Source organism: Chamaea fasciata, unplaced genomic scaffold (genome assembly GCF_029207755.1).
Source record: "Chamaea fasciata isolate MVZ Bird 193981 ecotype frontalis unplaced genomic scaffold, bChaFas1.0.hap1 SCAF_23, whole genome shotgun sequence".
Classification (NCBI taxonomy): domain Eukaryota; kingdom Metazoa; phylum Chordata; class Aves; order Passeriformes; family Sylviidae; genus Chamaea; species Chamaea fasciata.
Window position 1 is genome coordinate 894,311 of NW_027094108.1, and position 16,081 is coordinate 910,391.

Sequence of the window (16,081 nt, forward strand, 5' to 3'; positions counted from 1 at the left end):
TGAAGTCCAAATGCTCAACCCCTCACCTGGGCCTCTATTTCCACCTGGTGATTTTCTCTTAATAAGCACCAGAAAGCAAAAGGAGCTGGAAAATCAGGTCACTGGTTGCCATAAATCGACCAAACCCCGAAGGGCAGTGAGGCTGTGATGAAATGAGTGACAGGAGCAGGGCCGGGCACCTGGGCTGTGTGCATCAACGTGGGGGAAAACCAGGCTGGAATCGTGCTCTGTTCCCAGGAACAGCTCAGTCCCAGCTCTGACAAAAGCCCCTTCCACTTGTGCTGGTTATCAGTGCAAATGGAGTCGGGCATGAATTCATTACCGTTCACACCTTGTCGGAGCAAGGTGGAGAGAACAGTTACAGATCAATTACCAGGTGTGTCAGTGCCTTAAAATAACCAGGAAATGGCAGGGCTGGAACATGGCTCGGGCTGCACAGCCCAAAGCTGGAGTCAGCTGCTCTTGAACCGTGTGTTCCTCCCTGCACCGTGACTCAAACCCGCCGTGTCAGACGCTGTGCTCACCTGTCCCATCAAACCCCTTACATAAAGCTTTCAAGTGAAATCTCAGAGAGTATTTGGGCCAGATCAGCGAGGTGCTTCCAGCTGCAGCGGATTCAGGCTCTCCCTAATGAGGCTGCAGCGTTGAAAGGAGTCACTTGCAAAGGAAGAAAAGAGCCCCGAGTGGGGAAGTGCTGGAACGTGGGGCTGGGGTTTGTAGATAAGAATTTTAAGCGTGTTAGAGAAAAGTGAATGATTGGTAACGCTGTGTGTGTTTGGAGTGAGGGGAATAAGTGAATAGGGAACAAGATTTGATTGCTGAAAATCAAGAGCTAAACCTGCAGTGCTGGGGAGGGGGGGAGCCGTGTCTGCTCCTTAATCAGGGCTCGGCTCCCGCTGCACAGCTCCTCACCTTTCTGTGCTGTCCCCACGGAGTTGGACTCGCAAGGCTGTGCTTTATAACAGAGAGCAAATGTGGCACAGCCAGTGGCTTTATTACTGCAATAATTTGCAGGGATGGCACTCCTTGGAGCAGAGGAGGCATCAGCTCAGCAAACACGAGCTGGGAGGCTGCTCTGAGAATAGCAGGCAGGCTTAAGAGCAGAGCTGTGCTGACTGATGGGCAGAGGGGAGAGGCAGGTGGTGCTTCTGGGAGCTGTTCAGGTAAAGGATTTATAATGGACTCGTGCAAAGGAGTGCGCTGGGAGAGCTCTCCCGTGCTCTGTTTCTGGGTGTGGAGGGTTGGCTTTTCTGCCTTGTATCCCGGGCTGCTCCTGGCACTGATTTCCTCACATTGGTTTTGAGGTCTCGTCCAGGCCCTGTCCCGATGAGTTTGCTCTGGACGGGAAGGAATGTTGCCGTCCCCCAGTGATCTTGAGAAAGCAGATGACTCAAAGTTTGGCTTTCCTGCCAGACACGAGCCCCTGGTGGGAGTGAGGACATCGCTGACCTTCCCTCGGAGCAGCTGGGGCTGAGCTGTGCCCCAGGGACAGGGGGGACACGGGGCCAGGGCCCAGAGCCAGCTCTGCCTGTCCCCAGCTCCTCGGGGGCTGTGGCCTCACGCTGCCTTTCGCAGCAGCGCTGGAGGAGCTGTGCAGGCACCAGCTCAGGCCCAGCACTCCTTGGAAAGCTTTTAGTGCCGTTCGTTCGTGTTGCAGGGTGAACTGATCTCCCTGCAGATAGGAGCTGTGGGTGGGTGTGAGAACGCAGGAGCCCGGTTCTCCGAGCACAGGGAACGTGGCCTCTCCCTGCAGCCGCCTCCTGGGTCACCAGGCTGGGGCTGGGGCTGTCCCATCCTGGTCTGCTCCTTTCTGCAGGGAGGGAGACCCAGAGGGAGCCAGGTGCACTTGGCATGCACCTTGTGTCCATGGATAGACACTCTCGGGGATTGGAAGTGCAGGGTGTGGAGAAAGAGAACAAGAAGAAGTAAAGCCAAACCAGCTGCAGAGCTCAGTTCTGCTAGGAAAACGTGGAGGTAAAAAAAAGAAGGAGGAAAAAAAACCCCACAAAAAACCAAGGAAGAGAACCGAGGAATGGAGGAAGAAAAGGGGTTGAATAAAGAACACAGATGATAAAAATACAGATATAAAACAGACTATGAGGAAGAAAACAATCACAAGGCCCAGATGACTTCCTTGTGCCACACTTGAAGCGAGGGTGGTGAAATCCCGGGCTGAAGCACGAGGCACAGACACGGCTCTGTCTGGAAACACACAGGTTGAATCACCCCGGTGCCAGTTACAGGCTCCAGTTACAGGAAAAAGGAGGAATAGGGGCTAATTCCGCAAAAGGAACCCTTGGCCACAGGCCAGGCAAGCTGACACCTTGTGCTGAGAGCTGCAGGAGCATCCCGGGGCCAGCCCGGCTGTGCCGCCGCAGGCTCGGCCCCGGGTCAGCGTCCCCTCTGACGGGACAGTGTCACCGGGGGGCTGGGGGTGCCTGTGGTGGGCACAGGTGTAGAATTCCCTTGGAAAACGAGCCGGGAAAGCACCGGGCAGGCTGTGCTCCCTAGGAGGGGCAGATGTTTCCGGTGTGAGCCTGTCCTCAGCCCCGGACACGAGGGGTGGGTGGCTCCAGCAGGGCAGGCGGGTTTCTCTGGTACTGAACGACCCCTGAGCTGCTCCTGCCCAGCTGGGCAGGGCGAGGGATGTTGAAAAGGAGGTTCTGCAGAGGAGAGAGGCCCCACGGGGGAGCCGCAGGTTGGAGCCCTGCTCATGCACCCAGAGCTCGGCTCTGGTGTGTCATTTCCCTGCTGCTCACTCCTCTCACCTGTCCCCAGGGATGGGTGACACTTTCCAGGGCGGTGGGGAGGATTCCTCAGTCGGTTTTGTTCAGTGCTTTGAAGATAACAAGTGCTGAGGGGGAAAAAGAGATGGTGCTTGAAATGGAAATGTTCCCAATTGCTGTGGCTCTGTTCTCTCTCCCTTCAGAAAAGTCCATTCAGAGGTGCCATCAAAGGCAGCAGTGTTGCAACAGCAGAGAAAGAGCAGCTACAAGGGGGAGGTGGGAGCCAGGCACCTCCTCCTGGAGGAGCAATTTGCAGTGGGAAGGACAAAAACGCAAATCCGAAATCAATCCATCTCTGCCCTGAATGCTTTAGTCATTTATAACAGCTCAAAGCGAAGTCGGTCACTTAGGACGAGAAGGGAAGCTTGTAAATCCATTTACGGCTTCCTGCAGTGCAGGAGGAGTGGTGCATTCACAGCCGGGATGCAGAAAGTGCCCAGCTGAGGTGTCCCAGGGGGGCAGGAGACAGGCTCGGCAGTGTCAGAGCAAACCTTTGAAGGAGCAGAAAGCCCCAGGCCAGAGCTGCCGGCAGCCTGGGGCTCCTCTTCCCTCCCCTGCACTGTCAGATTCGACTGGTTCTACATCTGCTCCTATTGTGAGCACCCAGTCGATAATTGATCATGAGCAATCAATGGATATTAACTGTAAGGAATGTAGAAATGAGCCAGCCCTGGGCACGTGCTTGTGGCTGACAGAGAATTCCCTTCAGCAAAGTCCAGGAGTTTAGAAGACATTGAAATTACCCCTCTTTGAGCTGTGTGAGATCCCTCTGGATCTGCACAAGGCTCCTTGTCCGTGTGCCTCTGCCCGATGGAAAAAGGCTTTGCTGCTGGAAGGGAGGTGGAAAAGCCTCGAGGTTTTGTGTGTGTGTGGCCACAGAGCTGGGTGTGAAGGTGCCCCTGTGTTTGTGGGAGTGAAGGTGCATGAACTCAGTGGCCACTGGCTGCTCAGACACGAGGCTGGGAGGCTTGAAAGGGAAAAGGTACCAAAAAACCACAACAGAAAATCACCCCAAGTCCTCCGGAGCTCGGATGCCTTTCCCGTCTCCCTGCTTCAAAGGGCTGCTGTCGGTTTGTGATGTTGGTACAATCCAGCAGCTGTTTGGGCTTGAAAGCAAGTTAGTTCTATTTAATTTGTTTAGCAGGTTTTATCTGGCATGTAAATCCCAGAATGGGTTCCTGTGCCTGTCCCTATAGGTGTAAGCAGAGCTGAGCATCAAGGGGTGATGCAATTAATCCCACTCATGAGGAAAGACTCATTAGTCATTTGCAGCTTCAGCACTGGTGCCTTTCAAGGTGCACAAATCTCTCGTTAGACACGTTTCATGTTCTGCAGATGCCATTTTGTCCCCTCTCCACATGCACTGGAACATGCCCAAGTTTACGGAAATGAGAGGAGCGATTGTTAGGGCTGAAATTTTTTTGTTCCCTTTCAATGGGATTTTTTTTTTCCCTTTGCACGGCGCACATCCTGGGCTTTGATAAATGAGTCTCACCAGACACTGTGGTAAGCCAACCTCTGCTAATATTCATTATGCAGAACCCACTAGGAAATGGTCTGAGTCAGGGAAATTGAAAACCTTTAAAAGATAAAAAGGTTTTAAATTTTTTTTTTAATTTAATGAGGAAACTAATTTATAACATTTTACATTTCTGGGATGTTTTAAAATATTCAAAATATTAAACCCAGAAATTTCGTGGTTGTATGTGCTGTGTGTTAGAAGGCTGAGAAATGGAGCTTTCCCCCCAAATTCCTGGGGTGTCAGGGAGCTGTGTTTGGTCTGGTGGTGCACTGGGCAGGGTTAATGGTTGGACTGGGAGATGTCACAGGGCTTTTCCACCTTCCTGATTCTGTGACCCTGGCGTTCAAAACTCCCTAAGGACTGAGCCAATTCAGAGACAAGACACTTGGGGACGGCAGGAAATGTGTGTGGAGGTGACTGAGGATGTGCAGGGAGCCCCCGAGGCGGGGCTGGGTATGAACCAACCCCAGGACTCCCTGATCTCATTTCCATCCCATCCAACCCCAGGAGCTTCTCCCTGATCTCATTCCATCCCATCCAACCCCAGGAGCTTTTCCCTCTCCCAGAGTCCCCTGGGGACACCAGGAGTGGCTGTGCCTTGGTCACCTGCCAGCCCTGCCCGTCCTGCTGGGAACTTGTTCCTCCAGCCTGGGAGAAGTTACATCAGATCAGGGAACAGCACAGGGCTCTGCTGAGCCACTGGCATTTGCTGCTCCCTCCAATGAGTGTGAGTATGCCCAGACTGATTTAAATCTCATTTCCATTACTTCTGCTTTCATTGCAACCCATAGGGCCACTCCTAGACAGAGATCTCTGTGTCCAGGAGGAGTTCACACACATCCACAGCATTGGCCTCCAAGTGGGATGAGCCTTCCAAAAAACTCTCTGGTAATATCTGTGGAAATGAGATTTTAAATTCCTGAGATTTCTACAGTAAACAAAACAAAGCAGAAAACCCCCCAAAGCAAACAGTTTTCAGCTAAAGGGCTGGTATTCAGATATGACAAAGGGAAAGAAAGAATATAATCCTTTTTTGTGAGTGGAGTTAGGTCATCTGTAAAAGCCTCTCAGAATATTATCTCCCGAGCTAATCGCTGTATTGACATTTGCCTGTTTCATTAGAGCTGAGTTTTTACTGCATTGCTGAGGTTACAACCTGACTCATCTGTCATGGTCAAGGACTGGTTTGTAATTTCATGACTGGAGAATTAAAAAAAAAAAAAAAACACCAAGAAAAACCCAACCCTCTCAATTATTTTAACTAGTTGGGCTGAAATGGTGTCCACAAAATTCTCAGTATTGGTGGGTTTTGACTTCATAGTTCCTAGTTAGATTTCTTTCTCGTAGATTTTTGTTTCAATCAGTTGGCAAAGTGTCAGTTATTAAAAAATGAGCCAGGTTAAAGCAGATTTCTAAAGAGATAATTATAAAAAGTTAAATACACCACATCCAGTGCCATACGGATGACAGATAAAATAGGTGCAAGGGTTGGCAGAGGGAGAAAGAAACCACCCAGTGGAATTTTGCCAGTGTTTGATTTTGTTCCCCTGAAATGAAGGAGATGGAATGATAACAGGTGAACCATGGTGTGATTTTTCCATGACAACAACAACAGCACAATAACAGCAATCATTTGAAGTTCCTGATGTTTCCTTGCCTCAGTGGATCCGGGGGGTGCCCGGAGGAGCTGAACTCTGTGACTGAGAGTCCCCAAAGGACAAAGCAGGGCAGGGGTGGGAGGTGGGGAGGCAGCAGCCGGGGCAGGAGCAGGACGGGGAGCCAAGAATGTTCCCAGCCAGCAGCAGAGCCACAACACTCAGCAGAAACTGCTGCTCAGATCGTCACAAATATCCAGGGGTAAGGAGCAGGAATGTGAGGATTAACATTCTGTGTGGGTGCCCCGTGTGGCGCGCTGGAATTTAGGTGTCTCTGTGGATTTGGCCAATTAGGTTTTCTCTGTGTCAGCAGTTCCAGCTCCCGGGAGTGCTGGGACACAGAGGCACGGAACATCCAGAGGTTCAGACTCTGCCTGGCCAGAGACCTGCCAGGATCTCACAGGGACAATCTGCGTGAACATCAAATATTTCACACACAGAGCAGAGAACGTGCCCACCCATCCCACAGCGACCTCTCTCCACTTGGATGTGAACCACAAAAATCTGCAGTGAGCACACACAGGAACAAAGGTCCCTCTCAGCAGCATTTGGGTGTTCCTTGATCTTCCTTGTGTTAACTAAACCCCGTGGCTTTAGCTGGGAGAAGATTATGGGACAAGCTCCGTGGCTTTGTTTATTATTGTCCACGGGGAGAGCTGCATCTTTGCCAAAAAAAAAAAAAAAGACAACCCCAAGAAAGCGGCGGCTTCAAGTGCTATTCCTGCAGCAATCCCCTGGCTATGAACCAAAGTCATAATTGGATCACTTGTTCGTGGTGTGAGGATGTGGCTTTGCCTGCTAGGACTGGCTGGGAATAATTTGGGGGGGTACACAGATGTTTATTATACAACAGGATCCCAGAATCCCAGACTGGTTTGGGTTGGAAGGACCTCAGAGCCCATCCAGTGCCATGGCAAGGACACCTCCCACTGTCCCCAGTGTCCAGCCTGGCCTTGGGCACTGCCAGGGATCCAGGGGCAGCCCCAGCTGCTCTGGGCACCCTGTGCCAGGGCCTGCCCATCCTTCCAGGGCTCAATTCCTGCCCAAGATCCCATCCAGCCCTGCCCTGGGCAGCGGGAGCCATTCCCTGTGTCCTGTCCCTGCAGCCCTTGTCAATCCTCTCTCTCTCTCTCTGTCTTTCCTGCAGCTCCTTCAGCTCCTGGAAGGCCACAGTGAGGTCACCCCAGAGCTTCTCTTTTCCAGGGTGAACAATCCCAATTCTCTGGGCCTTTCCTTGTGCCCCATCCCTCTAATCAAGGTGGTGGCCTCCTCTGCACTAGGATACAGACATTATACATGTATTCATGAGGCTCTTCCCCCCCAAGAGTGCTTGGGTTAGTTTAACAACAAAATCTGGCATCAGCATGTTGTGAGTAAACATTTCTAATCCTTGTGTGGTGAGGAAGGAGGAAGAGAAAGGGACAGAGGCTGCTGTGGAGAATTTCCCTGTCACAGAGAGAGTGACTGGGAAAAGCTGAAGGCAAACCTGCCTTCGTGGCAATTCATGGAGATTCTAATGCAGACATCCAGAGGCCAAGGAACATGAAATTGTAATTAGCGCAGAAAATAGGAGAGATGGAATCAGGCTCTATCAAGGACAGCCTAAGTGTGGCTCTGAGATGGCTGTGTCAGACACTGAACTGATGTGCATTTCCAGACCCTTATCTAAATTGGTTATTAGAACACAATCAGCTCCGTGTCTCACCCTCTGGTGGTAATGTCCCCGAAGTTATGCTGGGGATAAATTTGTCCTGTATGTTCAGGGCAGAGAACTGAATTCCTCTGATGTGCAGAGCTCAGATCTCCTTGTGTGTTCCCTTCTCTGCAGTGAGAACAGTTCCCACTTCCCCCTGCTGAAGGCAATAACAGCCTCAAACTTATCTCTGCAGCACCACTGGAATCGACCACGGAGACAGTTTACAGAGACAGCAAACAGTTGGGGTTACACGAGTGTAATTGAGGGCAAAATCTGCCCTGACATACCCGAGTGCCTTTTCAGAAGGAAGATATAATTCCACATGAAAATGCTCAGATCCCCGGGAAGAATGTGTGACTTTCTTTACAGCCATGTGATTTATTCTGTTGGCCTGTGGAGGAGAGGTGAGGTTGATGTTAAATAACAAGTTTGCTCTATTTTCAGCTCTGGTACCTTCACGTTATCTTGTCTAAATATGTGATAGCTCGGAGATGAAGAAGCTTAAAAAAATCTCCTGAGTGACCAAGTGTTTTATTAATTGCTACTCAGTAATTTGGAATTCTGCTGTTGTGTCAACTTCCTCGCTGCACAGAGCAGCAAGCAGCAGCATCAGCTGTTTATCCAGCAAAGCACTTATGCATAATCTGAACATTCAGTGCAGGGCCAGTAACAGCAGCTTAATGTGACTGATACAGAGTGTGAACCTTAAAGGGCTGATGGACTGGAGCTTCTGGCAGAGCCATAAAATTCTGCACCTCGCCTCCCATTGAAGACCCTTCAAACACATTTGCTCTGAGGCTGATAACTGTTCACTGATCCATGAGAACGAGACAGCTCTGGGCAAAAAACGCTCGTTGGACACGTCCAGGACACAGGGACGGGACAACACCGGGGCTGCTCTGCCCTGGGCACCAGGTTTGCCTCACGTGAATTAGTGTCTCAACCGGGCACCGGGATCGCCTCACCGGGCACTGGGATGGCCTCAGTGGGGCTGCCCCATCCCCGAGAATGGCCCTGGGATGGCCTCACCGGGCACTGGGATGGCCTCACCGGGCACTGGGATGGCCTCACCAGGGCTGCCCATTCCCGAGAACAGCCCCGGGCACCGGGATCTCCTCACCGGGCACCGGGATGGCCTCACCGGGCACCGGGATGGCCTCACCGGGTGCCGGGATCTCCTCACCGGGCACCGGGATGGCCTCACCGGGCACCGGGATGGCCTCACCGGGCACCGGGATGACCTCACCGGGCACCGGGATGGCCTCACCGGGCACCGGGATGGCCTCACCAGGGCTGCCCATTCCCGAGAACAGCCCCGGGCACCGGGATGACCTCACCGGGCACCGGGATGGCCTCACTGGGCACCGGGATGGCCTCACCGGGCACCGGGATGGCCTCACCGGGCACTGGGATGGCCTCACCAGGGCTGCCCATTCCCGAGAACAGCCCCAGGCACTGGGATGGCCTCACCGGGCACTGGGATGGCCTCACCAGGGCTGCCCATTCCTGAGAACAGCCCCGGGCACCGGGATGACCTCACCGGGCACCGGGATGGCCTCACCGGGCACCGGGATCTCCTCACCGGGCACTGGGATGGCCTCACCGGGCACTGGGATGGCCTCACCGGGCACTGTTATCTCCTCACCGGGCACCGGGATGGCCTCACCGGGCACTGGGATCTCCTCACCGGGCACTGGGATGGCCTCACCGGGCACTGTTATCTCCTCACCGGGCACCGGGATGGCCTCACCGGGGCTGCCCATTCCCGAGAAGGGCCCGGCCGGCTGGAGCAGCCCGGCGCGGCGGCAGGCGTGGGACAGGATGGCTCTAGGGGCCCTCCAAGCCAAACCATTCAGCCACTCCATCACTTTCCGCCTGAAGCTGCACCAGGGAAGGCTCAGGCCGGATCTCTGGAAGGTCTGTGTTGTCAGGTGGGACCTTCGCAAACTGAGAATTTCCTCGCAGAAGGGCGGTCAGACACTGGAAGGGGCTGCCCAGGGAGGTTTGGAGTGCCCATCCCCGGAGGTGACCGGGGAACGACTGGACTTGGCACTCAGTGCTCTGGGGACAAGGCGGGGATCGCTCATAAGCTGGACTCGATGATCCCGGAGGTCTTTTCTAACCTCACCGATACTGTGATTCCACGGCCGACCCAGCGGGGACAAAGACACCTCAAAACAACCCCCAGTGGCGCTCGGGACAGCCAGCATGGACCCGACCAGGAGAACCAGGGGAAGCAATGGAGGAAGGAAGGGAAGAAAGGGCTGGGGGCAGAGGGAAGCGCTGCCGGGGCCGATCCCGACCAGGAGAACCAGGGGAAGCAATGGAGGAAGGAAGGGAAGAAAGGGCTGGGGGCAGAGGGAAGCGCTGCCGGGGCCGCTCCCGCCCCGCCCCTCCCTCACGGCCGCCTTTGTGCCGGGCTCCGCCCCCCGCCTCCCCTCGCGTTTAAATCCCCTCCATCCCGCGCCGCCATTGGCCGTCGGGTCACGCGGCGCGGGCGCGGCGGCCAATGGCGGGCGGCGATACTGGCGGGGCGCGCGGCCGGCGGCGTTGCTGGGCGCCCGCGGTGCGTGCGTGCGCCAGGGCAGGGGCGGGCGGGGGCAGCGCGGGACCGGCCGCTGCTCCTCCTCCTCCTCCTCCTCCTCCTCCTCCTCCTCCTCCTCCTCCTCCTCCTCCTCCTCCTCCGTCCCCTCCTTGTTCCCCGGGAAGATGCCCCTGGGCTGCCGCTGCTGAGGCACCGCGCGGGGTCCTCGCCGCTCTCTCCCCACCCCGCGCCGCCGTCGCCGCCGCCGCCGCCGCCGCCGCCGCCGCTTTGTCCCGGCAGCGCCCCGGAGCCGCCGCGGATGGTGTAGAGCCCGCCGAGGTGGGTGGGCGGCGATGGCGGGGAGAGGCCGCGGCCGCCCCCGGGGAGCGCGGGGAGGAGGGGAGCCAGCCCCGCCGGGGCTGCGGGGATGTTCCCGCGGGGACACCGAGCGCCTCGGCGGAGTTCTCTGTGTGTGTGTGTGTTTGGGGGTTATTTGTCTGTTTTATCCGCCTTTTCTTTTATTTGTTTCGTTGTTTTGCTGCTCGCCTGTCGTGTCTGCCTGATGCTCCGGAGGAATAATGTGCTCAGGGAGAAGGCTTAACTTGTTAAGCACCCAAATAAAGGGGGTGTATGACTTAGATATGATTTAAATGCATGCAGCCGGGAGAACGACTTAGCTTGTTTAAAAGGCACGCTTGCTTTCATGTGTGTAGGTATGGAATCCTGGAATGAAGATTTTATGCAAATTGATTTAATCATAACATTTTCAGTAGCATAGAAAGGGGTGGGGTTTTCTCTTTCTTTTCTTTCTTTTTTTTTTTTTTTCCTCTTTCGTTTGTTTTGTTCCCATTTCTCTTTCTAAAGCGTGAAAAGAAGATGCCCAGAATCAGGAAAGTAGTAGGAGGTAGACAACATTGGAGGCTTCATTGCTGAAACTGACTGCTCAAGAAATTGCCGGGGAGAAAACAATATGATTCATTGTTGAGGTGTCTCTGCCCTTAGATTTATTTTTACAGGCTGCTTGCAGTTATTTTGGTTTGCTGAGTTCTTATGCTGAGTTTTTCCTCGAAGCAGCAGCGTTCTTGGAGATGAGGAGCTCCGAAGGTTTTTATGCAGTCAGCAGGCTGCTGTCTGATGGCTGTTTACTCCTGGCTTACATTGGCCAATTATTGAAATCAAAGGTGTTATTTTGCTTGTGCACCAGTGCAGCTGAACTGAGGAGCCTCGTGCACTGTTCATCCTGTTAGAATTCAGTAAAAATGCTTCCTCAGAACACATCTGAAATGACAATTCAGGTCGTGTGCCTGTTGTAAAATGTGGGGTTTAACCAGATGGAAACGAACACTGTGTCTAAAGAAATAGTTCTTGGTTGTGAAAGGCACATGTCAAAATTTTAATAATGTGCAACGTACAACATTTTTTTTATTGTTCTGGTATTGCCAGGCAAACATTTTGGGGTTTTCTTTTCCTTTTTTTTTCTTTTTTTTTTTTTTTTTTTCTTTTTTTCCTTTTTTTTTTTCTATACGCAGCTGCCTTAGAATTGAGAAATCCATGGTGGTTAAGAGGCGTGGAAAGGTTTCTACGATAATAAAAGCACTTCTGCCAAAGACGTCTCCCGCCGGTTTTGCTGCCGGAGTTTACCCCCGGGTGACGGAGGGGTTGCTTTCCGTGCCCGGCGTGGCCCAGGAGCGGTTTTTGGGTGTTTGTGGCCGGCTCGGGAGGGAAGAGCAGGAGGTGGCTGCACACAATGCCCGGCCTGGGAGCTCATTGTTCTTGTGCGCCCGCCGCCTCCGGGACTCCGCTCTCTCGCGCGGCGCCTTTTTCCCCGGAGCGGGGACACACCGAGCCCCGGCAGCGTTCCCTCGCCCCTTCCCCGCCTCCCCCGGCACGGCCTTTCGGTGCCCGGGAGGAGGAAAACAGCGAATTAGCGGCTGAAGGGCGCGCAGACATAACACCGCTGTGTGCGCGGGGTGAATGGAGCGGGAGCACGCGAGGTGAGGCTGGGAAGTGCACTCCATTGAACCCCAGCAACTTTCCTCCCTCCCTCCCTCCCTTCCTCCCTTCCTCCCACACGGACACCCCACCCGCCTGGGAATGAACGCTGCTGCCCCCCAGCCCCCCGGGCTGCCTCTGGGGTTTGTCCCGGGGCTCTGTGTGTGCCGGGGGAGCCGCTGTCAGGGGGGAGGACACGTCGCATAAAAGGCTCGGGATGACAAAAGCAAGAGGAAGTGCAGGGGTTGACTTCAGTGTGTGCACGGTTCCCCTTCCTGGTGATTGTTGATTGTTTCAGGCTTTTGTTTGGTTTTTTTTTTCCCCAGCAGCAGCTGTGAAAAGGCCCAGAGCAGCTGTAGAATTGTAGGATGTGTGGAGCTGGAGGGGACCCTGGGGGTCGCTGAGTGCAGCCCCTCGCAGGGCTCTGGTGGTGCCGAGGATGGAAAAGAGCAACAAGGGGCTGAGATTCGGGCTTGTTGGGCTGCTGAGGTATGGCAGAACCTCGGCTGGCTCACTGGTGACATCAGCTAGCTGGCGGTGCTGAGGTGTGCAGAAGGGAGTGAAAAATATCATCCTTGTTGAGCAAAAGTTGCCAGTGTGCTGGATCCTCTGGAAAACAGGAAACAGTGGCTGTCATAGTTTCATCATGAGGTCTCCGAGTTTTGGTTTTGACTCTTTAGCTGACTGCAGTGTGTAATTGAGGTAAATGACTTCATTTTCCTTACCTGAATAAAATGTGGTGGTTGCCTCTGGGTTGAGGACACTTTTGGGGTGTTTTTCTCCCTCTCCCAGCTTTGGTGTGGCCGGAGACGGTGACTATTGTCTGCATGAGTGCTGTGGTGTGAGTTCAGAGAGGTGCAGGGAAACCCCTGTGCTGCCTCTCTGTGCCCCTGGCATTCCCGTGCCCGGTGAATTTGTGCTGCCCAGAGACTGGGAAGGGTAACTCTGCACCCGGACAAAGCTCCCGATGCTCCTGTGTGAAAACAGGGAGCATTTCCTGGGCAGGAAAGGTGAGCGGGGCCAGGAGGGACAGACGTGCCCTCAGCAGTCATTGCTGGTGCTTCAGCCAGCGGGGATTTCTCTGCATCCAGGGGTTTGTTTTACCCTGGAGGGGGTTGTTGGCGTGCAGAATCCTTCCTGTGGAGCTGTGGGTGCGGATTCAGGGCTGCCACAGCAAAAGGCCAGTGAGTGACAACATTCTTGGGTTTAAAGAGATGTGGTGTGTGTGAATTTTGAAGCTGTGAACTGACAAAACTGTGCTGGGGGAGTGTCAGGTTGGATTTTGGGAAAGGTTCTTCCCCCAGAGGGTGGAATTGTCACAGCCCCGAGGCTGCCAGAGCTCCAGGGGGGTTTGGACACCACTCCCAGGGATTTTGGGGTGTCTGGGCAGGGCCGAGAGCTGGACTCCCGTCCTTGTGGGTCCCTTCCAGCTCAGGAGATTCTGTGACCCTGTAACCTGCTTGCAGCTTAGGTGAGAAAAAGGGCATTTTGATGTTTTGTGGTTTAATAACCGACTTTTAAAAATAACACTCGTCTGTCAATTTATTCTCACAGCTCCAAAACGCATCTTCCTGTGGAAGTCACGCCGGGCGGTTGTTTCGCCCCTAAAGAACTCATTTCACGTTGGGGAGAGGGAGGGCACGCAGGTGCGCCAGGAGCACGGAGGATTCGGTAAATGTGTGTTAGCGGAGGGGTCAGGGCCCTGCAGAAGGTGCCTGTCCTCCCTGCAGGGCTCTTCCCAGGCCGGGATTGCCCGAGGGCAGCTGTGCCTTCCCTGGGAGCCTCAGTGCCAGGTTACCCTCCGCTCTGGGTGTGTGAGCACACTGCCCGAATTGTGCTTCCTTTCTGGCTGCAAAAATAAACTGACAGTTGGGAAACAATTGGTTATTATGGGATCCTGAAATGAGATGAGGGAGCAAGGACATGAATTAGGAAGGGGTGGCTGGGGTTGGAGTTAACCATTAAAAGCCCCAGACGAAGCCAAAACAAGCAACTCTTAGTTTCTAATGAGCTGGTGTTTGGGGTTTTTTAGGTGGTGTCCTGGCTAGACTGACTGTTCTTAATGTTCGGCTATTTTTCACTCTGGTTTTGCTATATTTTGCCGTTGTCTCAGTTGCATGAAGTCTAAACAAATCGTCCTGCTTGACTTAAAAGGATGCATGCTCTCCGATTTTAGCTCAGGGCTTAAATTTAAATCAATAGGCTTAAAATCCGGTGTATTTTTAAGTGAAACCTATCTTTGAACCATAACAGAACAAACCCCCTATTGACTGGAGACCTGTTTATATAATGTGCTTTTTTTTTAAAAAAAAAAGCTGCCTGGGCTGGAGTTTGCAGGTTGGTGCAGTGGAGTTGGATTGCTGGGACAGGGAGGGCTGGGGAGGCGTGTGAGGGTGGCACAGGGAGGTGTCTGTGCTCAGCTGCACTTGGGGAATGGCTTTCCGAAAGCCCGTGCCCTCCTTGGAGGGGCAGAGGTGTTGGGGAGCAGGATCCACAAGGCAGCTTTGTGCTCTGGCCGTGGGTTTGCCAGCAGCGTTTTCCACAGGCTTTGCTAATGTTGGTGGCTGTGCCCAAGTGCTCCTTTCAGAGAGGCTGATGGGGGAACAAAGGAGCAAACAAGATCTGAATGCTGCCCTGGCTCCCTGTGCCTTCGCAGCCCGCAGGGGCAAGGGCTGCCTGGAAGGGACTGAAAGGCACAAACAGATCGAAATATCAGCCCGGCTGCGCCTGCCTCAATAGGTGTTGTGTGCTCCGGCTTCGGGTTTGTTTTTTAATGCAAATGTTTGGCAGTTCACTGAGCACCCAGAATTGTACACTGACCTAGAGAAAAGTGAAACTAGAGAGGATACAAACATCGCTTTTCCCTCTGTGCCCGGCGGCGGTAATGATCACCTTTTTTTTGTTGTTGTTGTTGTCTTTTTTTCTGTGGAATTCTTAGAAACGTGTGTTTGGAATGCACTGTGTTTCTCTGGATCCGAGACAGAAAGGGTTCTATTTGCATTTGGCATCTTCATTGTGTTAGAAGTGCAGTTCTGAAAATGTGAATCACCTTAGGTCCTGCAGAAATTCGATAGATTAAAAAGTAAGTTTTGATGATTGAGTTACTAAAAAACGGGCTGTTCCCTGACTCTGTAGGTTGTCTTTTGTTCTTCCTCCAGAACGCAAATGAGAGGCCAGTTCACATTATAAGATTCAGGATAAGTGGAAGAAAATGAGTGCTCGTTAATTTTGAGGTCTTAGTTAATCTATGTATTTAATCTACTTGTCTGCAATAAAAAAAAAGTTACCGTGGTATTATTAATCCCTGGTACTGAGAGTCAATTTTGGCCTGTTTCAAATATGTAACAGGAATTCTCTTTTATGATGATGGCTGTTCCGTGATCTTTTCTCGTACAGGCAGGGAGGGCTGGAGTGTAAATTTATTTTCCTGATCAGCAGGACTCATGAAGGTTCTGTTTTAGTGTTTCTGCCGAGGAGACAGGGGCTTGTAAGTCCTGAAGTTTGCTCCCTCCATCCCTGTTGCCAGTGAAATCCTCTTTTTTTTTTTATCCAGTGTCCTTCCTAACAGCTGAGTGGGCAATAACGTGGCTGTGCCTACGGGCTCCTGGCTGCCAAGCAAAACCCCAAATGCTGCTTTCTGTCTGGCCATGCCTTACTGGGGATGTAATTAATTAGAGAGTTTTTTCCTATCCATCTGCTGGCTTGCACAAAACTTTCAGGAATGTTGGTTATTGCTGAGATGACTGTCGTGGCAGCCTGGTTGGAAATTCATTATATGCACTCCAAGTAACTGGCATGAAATAAGAGAAGGAGGGAATTGGGGAGGGGGGAAGGGGGAAGTGAGGTGAATTAGGGAAGTTTGTTTTCTCTGAGCAAAGGGGAGAAAGAAAGAGAAAGGAAGTTGTG

General features: G+C 53.0%; 1 protein-coding gene across 2 annotated transcripts in view; it reads left to right on the top strand.

Moving 5' to 3' along the window:
• The first annotated feature begins 10,374 nt into the window (after window positions 1–10,374).
• The window catches only part of RERE (arginine-glutamic acid dipeptide repeats), a 180,213-nt gene continuing 174,506 nt past the window's right edge, over window positions 10,375–16,081 (top strand). Inside the window, exon 1 of one of the 2 annotated variants that reach the window (XM_066202941.1) lies at window positions 10,375–10,522. The gene's annotated coding sequence lies outside the window, so the exon portion shown is untranslated. The remainder of the gene's footprint in view (window positions 10,523–16,081) is intronic. The other variant, XM_066202940.1, reaches the window with a different exon arrangement.